Source organism: Camelus bactrianus, chromosome 5 (assembly GCF_048773025.1).
Source record: "Camelus bactrianus isolate YW-2024 breed Bactrian camel chromosome 5, ASM4877302v1, whole genome shotgun sequence".
Classification (NCBI taxonomy): Eukaryota; Metazoa; Chordata; class Mammalia; order Artiodactyla; family Camelidae; genus Camelus; species Camelus bactrianus.
This window is the reverse complement of record NC_133543.1, coordinates 67,517,715-67,534,087: the sequence shown is the minus strand read 5'-3', so window position 1 is coordinate 67,534,087 and position 16,373 is coordinate 67,517,715. Positions and strand designations below refer to the sequence as shown.

The 16,373-nt window shown below is 37.9% G+C and overlaps 1 long non-coding RNA gene across 1 annotated transcript in view; it reads left to right on the top strand.

Annotated features, from left to right (window-relative positions):
• Positions 1–12,093: 12,093 nt before the first annotated feature.
• Positions 12,094–16,373, top strand: part of LOC123618340 (uncharacterized) — a 29,082-nt gene continuing 24,802 nt past the window's right edge. Inside the window, exons 1-2 of the long non-coding RNA XR_006726764.2 lie at positions 12,094–12,384; positions 13,050–13,200. This is a non-coding gene — a long non-coding RNA (uncharacterized LOC123618340). The remainder of the gene's footprint in view (positions 12,385–13,049; positions 13,201–16,373) is intronic.

Sequence of the window (16,373 nt, the reverse complement as noted above, 5' to 3'; positions counted from 1 at the left end):
AACCAACACCACTCCCTGAACTCCTTAAGCTTCATTCCAATTTCTTCCAGCCAATAAACACTGTTTTTTACCCTTAATTATAAAGATTAATTAAATCATATTTGGAAAGAAGTGTGCTCTTTATTACTTCTGTACAAGGGAGGGCTGCTGTAAATGTTTTGTATTTGTTGAGAACTGTTCTAGATGTTGGCCATACAGCTGTGAACAAAGTAATGCCTTTGCTCTTATGGAACATATTCTAATGAGGATATTTCATACTTCAGCAAAGACCTCCACAATTATGATTCTTTTAAGAATCTGTAACTGAAAGAGCTTTTTCTTGAAATAACTGGATTTTTTTGTTTAAATGAGTGTAATTTGGCTTGGGCAAAAATAAGAACAACTTTTAAAGAAAAAATGTGATGATTTAAGATAATATGACAGTAAATATCCTTTCATTAGGTGATATTTAATGAGCTTAGTTACAAGAAAAGCAGGAAATTGTTGATAAGAAAATGCAAGAGAATCAGGGAAATTCATTATCATTTCCATTTAAATGTGTCAATAACTTTAAAAAAAATTTTTTTTCAACCTTTGGTAGGTTTCTTCCTATGCCTTGTGTCCAAGGGTTGAGTAATTTTTCCAAAGTTTTCATGATGTCCTTCCATAGCGACCATACACAAAGACACAAGAATCAGACAACAAAGGGATAAATGTACGATATTTCTTTTTATGATAATTTAAATTTTTTTCTTTTCTTTTCTCTCTTCACTATTTCTTCCTTTTCATAGAATGTCGCTTCACTGTTTCACTTATTTCTTGATTTGGGAGTATGTCCTCCCATAATTTTACATTAGAATGCTCATTTTGTATATAGCATAATTCTCACAAACCACAATGACTTTGTAAGTATTTTATTATACGGAAAGTCTCTTTCAGGGTTGAGTGGGATTTCTTTTCCTATTGTGTATCCTCTATTTGTAGCAGTCCCTTGCAGGATGTTTGGTCCTTCCTAAAATGTCCATAAGACATGTGGTCCATAAAACATTTGGTCCACACCAAAAGGTCCTTGATACTTGGTCTTGTCTAAAATGTCCATAAAATATTTGACCCATAAGACATTTGGTCCATGCCAAAATGTCCTTGATATTTGTAGAATGATTTGATTCTGTCCAAAGTGTCCATAAGACATTAGGTATATGCCAAAAGTTCCTTGATATTTGCAGGACCATTTGATCCTGTCCAAAAAGTCCATAGAGACATTTGATCCATGCCAAAAGGTCCTTGATATTTGATCCTGTTCAAAACAATTTGGCATGGACCAAATATGCTCATGGACGTTTTGGACGGACCAAATTTCAAGGTCCTTTTTATGTGGACCAAATGTTTTCTCAGCATTTTGGACAGTACCAGATGTCTGCTAATCATGGCAGTCCTATTGATTTCAGTCACAGAAAAGTACTGAATCTGTTGAAATAATTATTATTTCAGATGTTTGTTCTGCATTTAAACTTCACTCTCTTAGAAGTATTGTGTCTTTTTTCTCATTATCAAACTCTGTTCTGTGTTGCTGAAGAGAAGAATGAGTGTTACTTGAATATCAAGATTTGACAGAAAAATTATAATTTTATTTTTGACTTCTAAAAGTGGTTAGGAGTCTTGAAGTCTGTAAAAAGCAAAGAAATACCTGTCTGGCTGTTTATATGTTCATTTCAGTAATCTGTTCTTATACTTCGCAGCATTTCCTATCAGGAGATGTAAGAAACAATCTCAATTTCTACAACGTTTTACTTCAAAATTAACCTGGTGGCTTATGGCCATCTTGTTTCCTGCAAGGATAGCCCAGGAATTCATTTTAACAAAGGATCTATTTAACTTTTAGTTAAGGAACTACAAATAGTCCCCCTAAAGCCTGCTGACCACAGTCTGAAAATATGAAATGTTCTTTGGAGGGTTTTGGGTGTGGGTTGAGAGACACATTTTCATAATATTCAGTGTGTCATCATCAAGTAATGTTTACAAACCCCAACGCCCTGGGGATGTGTGCAAGGTTTAACAAGCAGATGTTAGCAGTCAAGGAAAAATTATGACTGCTGCCTGAAAATATTCCCTCTTGTCTATCAGTTACATACAATACTGTCAAGATCTCTTCTTTTTGTTGTGTGCAATTTGCCTGGTTTATGGGACAGTTAATCCAAAAACAAATTTGAAAATTCCTGAAAGAAATTGTTTATAAATGGCCATTCAGGAACCTCTTGTCCATTTTTATGAGTTTTTTCTATTGGAAAGAACCCAGCTGTGGGCATTCTAATGGTGCTATTTTAAATGATTACCTTATACTTTATACACACACACACACACACACACACACACATATATACATACACACACACATATATATATATTTTTTTTTTAATCCGGATTTTCCATCCTGCCTCTCCACTTCTCTGACTATTAAGTTATTGAAAACACTAATTGTATCACATGGCAACTCCCAAAATATATTAACTTCAGATTCTTAGAACTGACAAGTCCTTTTAGTGGAAAGAGATGAAATAAGGTGAGCATTTTGCCTTGATGCATTGATATGTAGAGAGCAAATTCTTTCCTTCTCTATATAACGTATAAGGGTTTGGGGGACAAGTTGACGTGGTCTTTCCAGAAAGACTAGTTAGAGCTATTGGACTAATTTTAAGTGAGCAAACAGATTTTTTAAAAATAACTAGTGATATTGCTTGTAAACTTAGCTTGTCTTAAAAGAAAATCAGACATAACAAAAATAAATGGACAACTAATGGGTACGAACTATGGTACTGTAACTCAGTAACTTGTATGATAAAGTGAATAAACAAATGTTCAGCATAGATGAAAAGAGATATACATATAAAATGAAAAATTTAAGAACAAACCCTGTGATGTCCAATGGGTTATGAAATATTCCTATGCAATCATTTTTAAAATAAGAATGCATATTTCCTTGCTCTAGAAAGAGTGCTAATGCAGTAGCAATGAACTTTATCATACAAATTTCAAAATAACATGCCAATGTTATTACTAACAATAGGACTCCCGAATGTGGGGTATCTTGCATATACCCTGCCTGGGACAGAGAGTCAAAAACCATGTTTTAAAGTCATTTGAAATATTCTTCATCTGTATGATTATGCTACCAACTTGACGTGAAATCAAGTTTGTTTCTATTTGCCTTTTACTTATAGAAGTTCCTTTTTTTGGCTTAATTTTACAAAACATTTATGTAATTTCAAAGTCAAACAATGTCATTATATTGTGTTACTATAATGACTCCACATCCAGAGACATTAAGCCCCCTCATTTTCTTCCTCCCCTATCAGTAAACATTTTAATTCATTTTGGGTTTATCATTCAACTGCTTCTTTTTGTAATCTTAAAAATACATACATATTTATAGCCTTCTTCCTAATACAAAAGAAAACATACTATACACACTCTTCTGTACCTGGCTTTCTTACCCTAAATATCAAACACTCCAATGTATTCTATATATGTGGGCATGTTTGGAAAGATCCACAATGAATAATTAAATTCAAATTAGTTAACTCCATCATTCTGTTAAATAGTAAAGATTTTGGAGGGAGAGAGCTAATCTAAATTGATCACCATTTTTACTTTGAAATGAATAGGAAAGTCCCCCCACTTCTTATGAAAGCAGAAAAATGTATTTCAGAACGATTTTCAGCAAGGGGAAGAACCGAAATGAAAAGTTGGAATTTGAACTTTCAAAAAGTTAGGAAATTCAGCTCATCAGGACACTGCCTGGCTTTCTGTGTGTTGTGGTTAAACGTTTTGTAGCCTTTGATTTGATTTGCCTTGCAAGGAAGGAAAGTCATTTCTCTTGTAGTTTTATCACATGTGCTTGTTCAGTGTAACTGAACTTGAACTGTCCTTTAAGACTTTCTTTTTTCTGTAGTATCAGTTCTTCATATGCAAATGTTTGGTGGCACAGCTGGGAATGGGAGGGAAATGTGCTTTTATTGAAATTAAAAGTTTTCTAAATCAAGAAGAGAAAGTATGAGGTTTATAGACCTGAACTCCTTTTGAAATAAACCTTGAAGCATTCATATGGTTTTATCTTTGGCACAACTTCATTTAAGCCGAACAAATTTACAAATATAAATGTCCCTTTGATGTTATGACCTCCACTAGATTTTGTTTTGATACATTGAGAGCAATGAATCTGAATGAATGCAAAATAGGTAGATCTAAATGCCCATTCAATGCACTATTCATAAGTTAATCATTTGTGGTTACAAAAAGTGTTTTAACTTTCAGGGGTTTGGAGGAAAAAAAAAGTGTGAATGTAAGTTATTACATTTGGTGAGGCGGGGGTGGGGGGGAGTTTATGGAATCCAAAACATTTCCAAAACTCAAATTTGTGCAGATTATATGTAACTTCCTTTGGGACCCAAAATAACTGGGTTTCAAAAGTTAAGTGATTCTGGTGGGTGAGAGTAAACATTCCAAGGAACGTGGTCATGTGCCCGTCGATGCCCTGTGATGCCAGCTTCATCCTAATCCGAAGAGGGAGCGTGGATTTTTCAGTAGAGAAAGCCCAGTTACCCATGGCTTGCCAGGAGGGCTCTGCATCCCTGGTTTGTGCGAGGCCACAGTTATCCAAGGCTTGCCCACCTTCAGAGTGAGTCAGGCACTGCTGGCCGACCACCAGACACCCCAGCTGCTTGGTGGGTGGGTGTCCTACCACTTGGTGGGTCCATTCACCTGAATACCTGGGAGCCAGGCTCTTCTGCTTGGCTTGTGAATTGGAGGTGCAAGTCAGGCTCTAGAAAGCCATGCAAGGCTGTTTCGTGAACCATGTCTGTTTCCTTTTATCTATTGATTTATGTCCACCTCCTAATGAGAAGACACACAAATTGGCTTTGGCCTGGCCAGAATGCTTTTAAGTTACCTAAGTGAAAAAGTTTTACATTCATCTAAAATGGGGCATGCGGGCAGGGTTTGAGAAATATTGTCAAGTGTAAACCAGAACACAGACCCATACATGTGGTCAATAGATCAGCGTGGGTCCCAGATAGCCAGGTGGTAAGATGTTCAGAAGTCAGTATGGTGAAAGCAGAAGTCTTAACAAACTCTTGTTTCCCTGATTCTGGCATTTCTTTCTTTCCTTGGCTATGATTAGAAGGGCTTTACTACTGAGCTCAAACCTACATTTTCCTCTGCCAGGCATGCAGGCGGAAATCCAATTAATAAAAATTACTTTGATGGGGGTGGAGAATGGTTTTATGCTTGAAAATGGAAAAGAAATGTAAATGTAAGGATGCAGGCTTATAGAAAAAACATTTTAGCTCTACTGAGATGCACATTGGAAACTATGATGAGCTGGATTGTCCCAGGAAAAATCTCTAAGCCAATTTTTTTAAAGTACACGATAGCTGAGAAGATTATTTCTGGTTAATGTCAGAGGTTGTTCTCAAAGTTTCTGTGGATAAACCGAATATTATCTTTAACAATCACTTAAAGGTCAGATTGGCACAACAGGCGTTTTGATGAGCAACACTAAATTTGCTCTTTCCTTGAGAGAACAGAGACTGTCATTGCTGTGTCCCTGGAGTAGCTAAGGTGGCCTTTGGTCTCTTTCCATTTAGTGTGGTGACCTTATTTTAAAAGGTACCTGAATTGCTCCAACCATCAAGCCCAGCCTCCAGCACAGACGCAACTGGTAATTAGCCATGTCACGTAATTCTAGGATAGTCCAAAAGGATTCCAGTTCGCTGCTGCTGCTGCTTCCGGCCCACTTCCTGATGCCCGAAATCTCCTCATCTGCACCTCATCCTGTCTGCTTAAAACTCTGATCTTTGTCAAAAGTCAAATTACCACTGAAAGACTAACACAAAGCTGCAATCAAACGTGCATGCTGGTGTTTGTAGACAGAGGTCCGCAGACCCCTAAGGAAGTCTCGCGTCTGGGCTTCACATACTGTATTTTTACTTCCACAATCATATGATCGTTTTATTAAAGTCAAACTTTTTTTCTCTGGCAATTGATATCTGTTCCTTGGAGGTAAGTGACAATTTTTCTTCTTTTAAAGATGTTTTGTATGTGTTTCCAGTTCACAAACACAGAACTGCGTGCCGATGTCCATGGACAGTCTGACGGCAGGTTTTGTTAGAAGGGAGGGAAAGTCCTGGGGAGGAAAACAGGGGTGCGAGGACGAGACAGCAGAGGCAGACGGCCCTTGCTTAGTGCTGCACACAGGCTGGCCTTGTGAAGGAGAGCCCTGTTCTCCAGCCGCCGCAGACAGGGCCGACGGCAGATGCAAAGCTGAGCTAAGCGTGAAATCGATTAACAGATACACACTTCTATATATAAAATAGATAAGCAGCAAGGACCTCTGTATAGTACAGGGAGCTACATTCATTCTTGTAATAAGCTATAATGGAAAAGAATCTGACAGATATATATAGGTATGTATGTCTATGTATAATTGAATCGCTTTGCCGTACACCTGAAACTAACACTGTAAATCAACTATGCTTCAGTGAAAAATAAAAGTTAAAAATTTTTTTAAAAAGAAGAAGAAATGTAGGACACAGGGTGGGGACTGAAGCTAGGAGTGGAGCCATCATCGAAGGCCTGGAAGCAGATTGTTGGCATCATCGTTCCTTTAAAACAATGAGCCATGCTGTCTCTCTTTCAGCAAAGTGTTTATCTTGGGACTTCTGCACAGCCAGCCGAATGGAACGTGGGGCCAAGAAAATGGAAAAGCTGAATCACCGAAGGTCATGTCCCTTGTCCAGGATCACACAAGAAGGCTCAGTAATGTCAGAGATGACAAGCCGCAGAGTTGTTGGGCTTCCTGCTCACAGCTTTGGCCCTCAGATGATTCATTGTCCTGGGTCCCCCCTCAGGCATGCTTTCTACAACCCAGGATAATCTGGTCAGACCTAAAAGGAGAGATTTCACACTTTTAAATGGTCTTCAACCCTCCCCCTTAGGGATTTAGATTCTTACTGTTCTTTTCTTTCTGTCCCTCCTTCCCCAAGGGTGGAAGTAGTGTATAAATCACCCTTGTCTTCAGACTTTAAATGAGATTATGACTGAACCTGGGGGCGGCAGGACCTTCCTTTTTCCCCTTTTGACATTCAGGAAGGATGGCCTTCAGGGAAAACACTGCCCTGGGACTCTTCACTTCTGCCTACACTGGTTCTAAACCTCTTCTGTGCCATTGACACCTTTGACCTTCTGATGGAGCCTGTGGGTGTTTTGATGTGCTTGAAATAAAACACATAGGATTACACAGAATCACAAAGGAAACCAAATATATTGAAGTACAGTTTTCAAAACATTAAAACACCAAATTTTTGGTGTAGCAACATACATGCTTCTTTATTAATTCTTAAAAATATTTTTTTAATTGAAGTATAGTTAGTTTGCAATGTTGTGTCAATTTCTGGTGTACAGCACAATGTTTCAGTCATATGTGAACACACATATATTCGTCTTCATATTCATTGTCATTATAGGTTACTACAATGTATTGAATATAGTTCCCTGTGTTATAATAAAATTCCCTGTGCTATAATAAAATTCCCTGTGCTATTTATTAATTCTTAAATAACAAGACATAGTGACAAGTTTAATAACTATCATGATTTCAAAATGGTGATGAAGAGGGAGGGTATAGCTCAGTGGTAGAGTGCATGCTTAGCATGCATGAAATTCTGGGTTCAATCCCCAGTACCTCCATTAAAATAAATAAACCTAATTACTTTCCCCCAAAACAAAAATCCAAACAAAAACAATCAAAATGGTGCTGAGAGTAAATGGCTTGGAAAGATATCTACAACTACTGCAATGTGATAGTAAAGAATCTGTGGTTTTCATTACTGATGAATCACAGTAAAAGTCACTGTGTTTTGTTGTTTACCCTCATAATTGAAGGAAATAACAAATTTCAATTTGAGATTAGTGGAAATAAAGATGTCTTTTTTTTTTTTTAATCCAAGTTCACAGAATTTGAATTCTATCCAGGAACCCTAGATTGAGAACCCCTGGCCTAGAAGATTTGATGGATTATTGGACCTGATAAATTTTCCTGTTGGCTAATTATGAGGACAGGCTTTCGTACAGGTTCAAATGAACTTCCAAATCCTTCCTTCTAAATTTTGACCCCAAATTTTAATTTTTTTATGTGCAAAATATACCCAAGCAAGCTTTGATAGAAAATCAGGAAACTGGCAGGGGCAAAGCCCCGTCATCACCTTGTTCCCCTGCATCCTCTTGATGTGTTAAACAGCAGAGAGGCTGGAGCTGTTGCTGCAGCTTCAGCCAAGGTTACTGAATGGCCTCCGTCTTGAGGGCTTGGTTCCCTGCTTCCTCTGGCAACTCTTTAAGCAAGGGCGTGTATATAACATGCCATTCCCACATGTTTATGTAGTTTTTCTTCAAAGAACTTCTTAAAACAGATGTTGCCTTTCTATGAGAGAAGCCTCTGGATGCTGTTCCAGAGAGAGCAGATCATGCTGTCTCTGACTTTGCATTTTGGGGGGGAACGAAATTCAATTTTCCTGATGTTGGTTTTTCCATTGGAGTTTTTGGCCACAGTGTACATAGGCAGAGGCAATTTACCCACCGAATTTCATTTTCAGTCTTTTCAAGAATCTATTTTGAATATATTTATATTTCTACTCTAACCATTCCTATTAATCCAAATGCTGTTTCACTTATTTACTCACGATTTATAAGGAAAGTTCTCTTATTAGCCAGATATGGCCCTTGATGCCTGCTGCTGTGTGAATCAGAGGCTCGGGAAAGTATAGGCAAATGAGTTCTTGAATTTTATGACCAGGCAAAGTTGTTTCTATGGGATCAAGTTATTTAGAATGCTTAACAAATGCAGTGGTTACTGTAATTATATATCAGAAAGCAGATCATTCTACAAAATACATACCTTGTATGTCAATTGGATATTGTTATTATTTAACTTAAAGTACTGGTAGATTGCCTTTTAACCTTGACTCTATGTCAGTGTTGTTCTTCACCGGGATGTGGGAGTTAAATCACGTAGTGTGTATTCGTACAGCTTCATCTTGGTGTCTCTGTGCCACGGCCTGCATGCTGTTGACATTCAGAGGTGGTATGTCCTCTTGCACTATGCTGCCTGAGCTGGCCAACACGGAGACGCTTGCCAAGGGTGTGCTGGTAAATGCTTAACAACTGGCTCTCCAGGGGAAATAAAGGCCAGATTTGTAAGCATCTGCCAATTTTCGTGGTGTAAATCCTCCCACCATAAATGATTTCAGGCTACTAAGATGACTTCACTGAACACAGAGTTGGGAAAAGATGAGCATGAATGACTCTTGTAAGCCAGGGCACAGAGCCCCAGCACCTCACTCAAGACTCACTATTCCCAGTGGCTGGGAGGCTGGGAACTGGAATTGTCTGTATCTGGGTCGCTTTTTTTTTTTCTCTTTTTGTTCATACTCAACTATACAGCAGGATGAAAGACACACACACACACACCTCTCCAAATAAAAACTCTTCCTCTGACACTTACTTTCTCTTGAAGCTGATCTCTGGGACTTCAGTTTTGGTAACAGTCAGCATTATATGGCATCATTATAGGCAAATTTATGTCCTGTTTCAATGCTGTTCATTACTACTGATGTCCCCTACTACATGACTCTGGAAGCAAAGTGTGACATCTGTTAGAGACTCGAGTCTTACACTTACATCGATCCAAGTCTCACACCAGTTTTTTGCAGGCCACACATGTTCCAGTGAACTCAGGAAGCGATAAAAATTGTCTTCTGATGAAGCAGGATCTGTGGATCTTTTTCAATGTTCATGAAAATGTTATCTAGAATGAAATTTATTTTTTCAAGCAGAAATATTTCATCTCTAAAATACTTTAAGTATACTAGAATCCTCTTAGTTGAAATCAGGGTGCATTATGTGTATGGCACTCCCCCAATACAGCAAACCAATCAAAAGGGAAATGATATTGTTTAGCATGGACCTGCATTGCCTTTTAATGCTTTCTTGTTCTTTCCTAAATGTTTGTAAACTCTCCATTCTAGAATTATAAAAAGGATGCTGACCAATAGTTTCTAGAATCTAAGTCTTTTTATTCTCTCTTTGAACACTGGGACTGTCAAGGGTGACATGGTCAGGTTGTCCCAATCATCCTCTGTGTTTCCTCATTGACAAAACATTGCTCCAGACTCTATGAGAGTAATTGTATATTGAGATACAATTTACATACCATACAATTCGTCCATTTAACATGTGCAATTCAGTGGTTTTTAATATATTCACAGGGTTGTGTAACCATAAGCACCATCAATTTTGGAACATTTTTATCACTAGAAAGAAACTCTATATTCATTAGTGGTCATTTCCCATTCTCCCCAGCCCTTGGGCCACAAGAAACCGCTAATCTACTTCTGTCTCTATAATTTGACTATTCTGAATGTTTCATATAAATGGTCTTTTGTGACCAGCTTCTTTCACTTAGCATATTTTCCAAGTTCATCCAAGTGGTACCATGTATCAGTGCTTCATTCGTTTTTGCAATATGATTTGCAAGAATGTTCTCCCATGCCATAGGTTATCTTTCCTCTTCTTTCATGATGTCCTTTGCAGAACAAATATTTTTTATTTTGATGCAGTCTAATATAAAACAAATATTTTCTTTTATTGATTGTACTTTTGTGTCATTTCTAAGAATCCATTACCTAATCCAAGAGCATGAAGACTTATGTCTTTGTTTTCTTCTAACAGTTTTGTAGATGTAGCTCTTACAATTAGATTTCTGATTCATGTTGTATTAATTTTTTAATATGGTGTGAGTGTGGTCTATCTTCATCCTTTTGTGTCCAGTTGTCCCAGCACCTTTTGTTGAAGAAACTATCCTTTTCCCATTGAACTGTCTTGGCACTCTTGTTGGAAATCAATCTAACATTGAGTCAAATCTTGATTTAGCTAAGTGGAAGACTTGAACCCTAGGTTGGCACTCAGGTGATTAATAGCAAGTCAGCTTTATTGCCAGTTCTCCAAATATCATTAGGTTAATTTGAATCCACACACCACAAAGTGAGGAGCTGTGTATTCACATCAGCTAGAGAGAAAGCTCTAGTGAAGAGCCCCAGGACATTGTTCTTGACTTTGTTCTGTTCAGCGTTTTATCAATGATTTAAATGCAAGCACGCTCACTAAGCTTCCGGAGAACTCAAAGCTTAAAATTACGCGTGAAAGAATCAGAATTCAAAATACTCTTCATCAGTCAGAAAACTAGATTGAAATGAACAAAAAGAAGGCAAGCTGAGATAAATAGGAACACTTGGCTTCAAAAATTAATTATGTAAGTATTAAGTATTGGAGACTTGCCTGGTTTTTGTTGATAGAATTAGAGTTCCTAGATTTGGGGTTGACAGTCCCATCATACTCTGCATTAGTTCCTCCATATGTTGGGGCAGACATTTATGCAGGCCCTGAAAAGTATCTGCTTGATACCATGTAATAACTTGGCAAGAAGCTTATGAATAAGTTTTTCACTATTACCCTGGGTAAGGTACACCAAGGTCTAAGTGCTCCTAATAAGAAACAGGGCACACACACACACACAAACACACATCTGTATACATGCAATGTACACACATAAACACACACATACATGTACACTATACACATAGATGCACATTCATGTATATATATATACATATGCAGATAGATGGAATTTTACAGTTTCTGAAGACTGTTCAGTGTTTTCTTTTTGTTCAGTAAGTACACGTCTAAAAATAATAGTCCTCTCTTTCGATATATGTACTTGTTTTTCTGTATTTACATTGGTGACAAATATTTTCACCCAAATAAAGTTGAAAAAAAGGTAAAATAAAAGGCTCCTAGAAGTTACCATGAGCCTTAAATGTGTACTTTAAATAAGATTATAAAAGTAACCAGAGCATTCTTTCCATCTTTAATACCACCATCATCCCAGGATAGCTGCCTGCTGTTCCTTTAAGAGTCCTGGAATGAGATCTTGGGCGTCCTCCAGTGTCATGTGGCCCCGCCGATAACCTCAGGAATCTAAAACTTTGAATAGTTGAAGACCCTACATCTTTAGGCAAAGGGTCCAGATTCAGTGTAGTTGACTCTAACTTTATCCCTACTAGGACATGAAGGGAAAATTCAGCCCTGAGCAGCCCTGCCTCTTGTATACTTCAGCTTAAGTGGAATATATTGCTCAATTCTTAGCGCGGAGACCTCAGAGTAATACTGACAAGCTAGAGAACATTCAGGGGAGAGCCAGAGAGTCTGTGGCAGATAAGTAAGCATGTCAGATGGGGAATTTTTTTTTAAATGAAATGGTCTATCCTGGAGAAGAAAAGATTAAAGAAGATATGATAGGTATGTTCAAATATTAAAGCAGCTCTATGTTTTATAGAGGAATATGTAATTTATTTTTACTTTCTGTTTCTGGACTCCAGTACTAGGAACAATGGATGTATTACATTTTTACTAAGACTAAATAAAGAACTTTCTAAAAACTGCAACTGTATGGCCAAAGAAAGGGATGGCTTTGTGAGGGATGAATGCAATCTCTGTGTTCTCTAAAGCAAAACTGGGAGCTCATCTGTTGGGGTACTATGAAAGAGATGGGGAACTGATAGGGTAAGAGCCCTTTCAAATAGCAGTGTCTATAATTCTCTCCATCCATGATTGCCATAAAGCTGCAGGCACTTGGCTCCAAACATAGATTTTCTTCCTTGTAATAAATCAAGGGACCCAGTGATAGCATTACATTCTGCTCTGCCTAAGGACAGAGTTGGGCATCCCTTTTTCTCATTCAGCCATAGACCACATATATATATATGGCTTCTCTCCACAAGGATATCGAAATTATTCCTCTTCCCCCAACTCATTTTTAAACATTAGTTGAACATCTGGTCTTTGATTTTATATTCTGTTCCTTGAAGAAGCCTAGTCCATTTCATAAAAAATCGAGCAGCCCAGATCAGGTTTACATTCAGTGAAACTTTGTCCTTTTTTTTTTTTTCCCTTCCATTTATAAGGTACCTTCTGGTGATCACTTCTTGGAGGCCTGGTGGTCAGTCTACAAACCCCGCGTCATGCTGCTCGGTTCTGCCCCACCGTTCCCCCTTCAAAGGTGCAGTCAAGCCCAGACACGAGAATATGGGTCCATTCACTGGCTGACGGTAGGAGGTGAGTGAGCCAAACCCCTGCGTCTTCCTGAAATGTGTTACTGGATGAGAGCACAGAAGAACGCCAGTTTTTGAGTTATACTTCAACTGGTCAAGACCAACAGTGTCATATCCAGTAGGCATGCTTACATCAAAACATTCATATTCCGATACGACCAGTCTCAGGTATATCCTTATTGTGTACAGAGCGTAAAGAAGAATATATCCATTCTCTCTGGTTCCTAGGCTTGTTTCAATTTCAAATAAGGAAATCTGTGACCCTAGAGCACTAGAATGTAAGTGGTGGTCTACAGATACACACACACACACACACACACACACACACACACATACAGACAGCCTCCTAGCAATTTAGTAACAGTATGGCTTTTTGGTTATTGCCATTTGTTTTTTTTAATTTGAGATGTCAGGCATCATATATTGATACATTTTAAAATAACTCTTCTAATCTTTTCCTTTCTTTCATGCACCCTAGACCCTTCTCTCTCAAACATGCTACACAAAATACTAGATACAGATTAACAGCAGGCAAGATGAAACTCTTACGTATTTTTCAGTGCTGTCACCCTGAAAGTCTAATGGAATGTGTTATGTTTCTGATGAAGGAATCATTTTTGGCACATGACCTTCAAATGATTTGATTGAAAAGGAAATGGCCATTTGTCACCTTTCTCCCTCCTCTTACTATTGCAGACAAAGCATGGAGTAAGAGACATTTTTACACCTGTCAGTTGATGAAAAGGAGGAAAGTTGGCATGTCCTAGGCAATTAATCTCAAAGAATGGGTAAAAGTTTAGATAAAAGGCCCATGATCTCCTCTTTCAACCTGAAAACAGCCTCTACAGAAATATTTATAATCCATAAGGCATGAGCCAGAAAGGAGATAATTCTTTGAAATATGGGTGCGTAAATATGCATCATGAGTATAACAGTTCTTCTTAAAAAAGAAAATATTTTTTAAAGCTCTTGAGAAAGCAATAGGATGAGGTGTGAAGAGACTTGACTTCTCAGCCCAGCACTGATAATTCCTGTAAGTAGACAGGTTACTTAACTTCACAGAGTCTTAGTATTTTTTACCTGTAAAACAGACATTCTAAATGTCATGGCAACACAATACTGAAAAGATTTAATAAATGAACATGTATAATATGTTGGGCAAATTAGACTCTGTAGATATTCGCCTATCTTTAGCTAATAGAAGTAAGTCTTTGGCAATACAAAAAATAAACTGGAATTAATCTTTCACTTTTTAAACATTTTTATGATTGAATATATCCTTTTAAAGGTAGTGCATGCATTTGTGGTTCAAAACAAAAATAATACTGTGTGGTTTTGTGAGTGTATGTATTCATGGACATATACACATATTCATACACACACATATAATTCATTTCATAAGCAGAAAAGTAGTGGCACTCAATAACTGTTGAAGGCCTTCCCATGAATGTCTTTCAGTTTCTCTGAATTATCACATCACAGATTCGATGAGTTTGGACTGTGAAGTGTCAAATTTGGCTCCATAAGCTGTTCATTCCCACCGGAGGCACAGAAAGCTCGCACCCAGCTCCATATGGAGGACCGCCTTCCCAGGCAGCTCACTGGAATAGGATGCCGTTGGCACTTCTGCAAAGTGGCCATCAGGAAGCTTTTGCTTTGCTGACAGGGAGCACATCTGGGTGACTTTTGATTTTAAGTGATCCAAAACTAGTCCATATAATCTAGAAAGTTGGAGAGCATTCAGCAGATAACTAGGTGTAGCTTTGTAGAAAGAATGTTGGAATCAGAAAGCTGGTTTAGGGGGCTGAGGGTCTTACTAGTTGTTCAATCTTGAAGGTATTGCTTAATTTCTCTGAATTTCCACTCTTATCTATCAACAAATGCCAGTCCACTTGCCTAAAACTGAAAAAAAAAAAAATCTTATTCCTTAACACTTCCCTCCTTGCTGTCTCTGCTACAGCTTCACAGGTCTTCTTTAAAATCCTTAAATATGCTGAGCTCTTGTTCACCTCAGGACCTTTGCACAAGCTTCACATTAAGCCAGGAACTTCCTGTTTTGGATCAGCTTCAACTTTACATCTTCATAGAGGCCTTCCCTGACCTCCTCTATGAATTTCTGTCTCATACCACTTGTCATCATTTATAATTGTTTCATTTGTTTGCTTTAATTGTAACTTGCTCTGCTATCTTACTGAAATACAGGTTCATTGAGGGACCCCAGCTGTCTTGCTGACCACCATATTCTGAGTGTCCAGTAAAGTGCCTGATAAGGCTCAGTAAAATATGCTGCATGGATCAAATATCATTTTCGGGGTTGTTGAGCAGATTATATAATTTATGACATAGTCTACCTTCTCGATAAAGTAAATCTTTTAGAAAATAATTTTTAGGGGCACAGTTGGTACACGATGCATCTAGTTCACATGTTAAAGTAGCTGGTCTTTGGCTGTAAAAGCAAAGTTTGCTAGGGCCACTGTCTGCATGGAGTCAAAGTCATTGCTGACCCGCTGACGGGCCAAATTCTAGAGGAAAATCCCCTTCAGCAGACAAGATGTATCCCATTAAACATATCCACAGCTTTAGAAGCACCAGCAAAACAATTTTCAAAGCTTTCCTTTCCTAGAGGCCAGTCAGGACTTGAGCATTACACAAAGGAGACTTTTTCTCCACCCCTCTTACAACATGGTGAGGTGGCCATTACAAATCTGGTTGTGCATCCCGTACACAAATTTGAGATATGTGGGCTTTTCGTCTTACTTTGTCTCCGAACAAAAGAAAACTGTTTCATGAGCCTCCTCTGCATTTTAAATAAAAACGACTGTCATTTGAAATCCCCTAGAAAAGGTTCGTTAAGCTATTGAAGAATGCTTCTACTCTATTTTTCCAATTGATGACTTCAATCCAGGTCTCTTTAAATGATTCCAAGCAGATTATGGGAGAAAGAGGCTTCTGCAGATGCCTTCTTAAACTCGGAATAAGGCCAGTAAAAACTAATGATCTAACAACAAACAACTGCCAATTCTGTGTCACTGAGTCATCTTCTGTTGGGAAGTGTTTGGATTTCATTAGGCTTTTAAGTACCGCAGGCTGATTTATTATTTCCATTTTTATTTTCTTAGTGGGTTGTCATGAAATTTCACATCATTAATATGAAGAATAAAGTGCCAAATAAGCTAT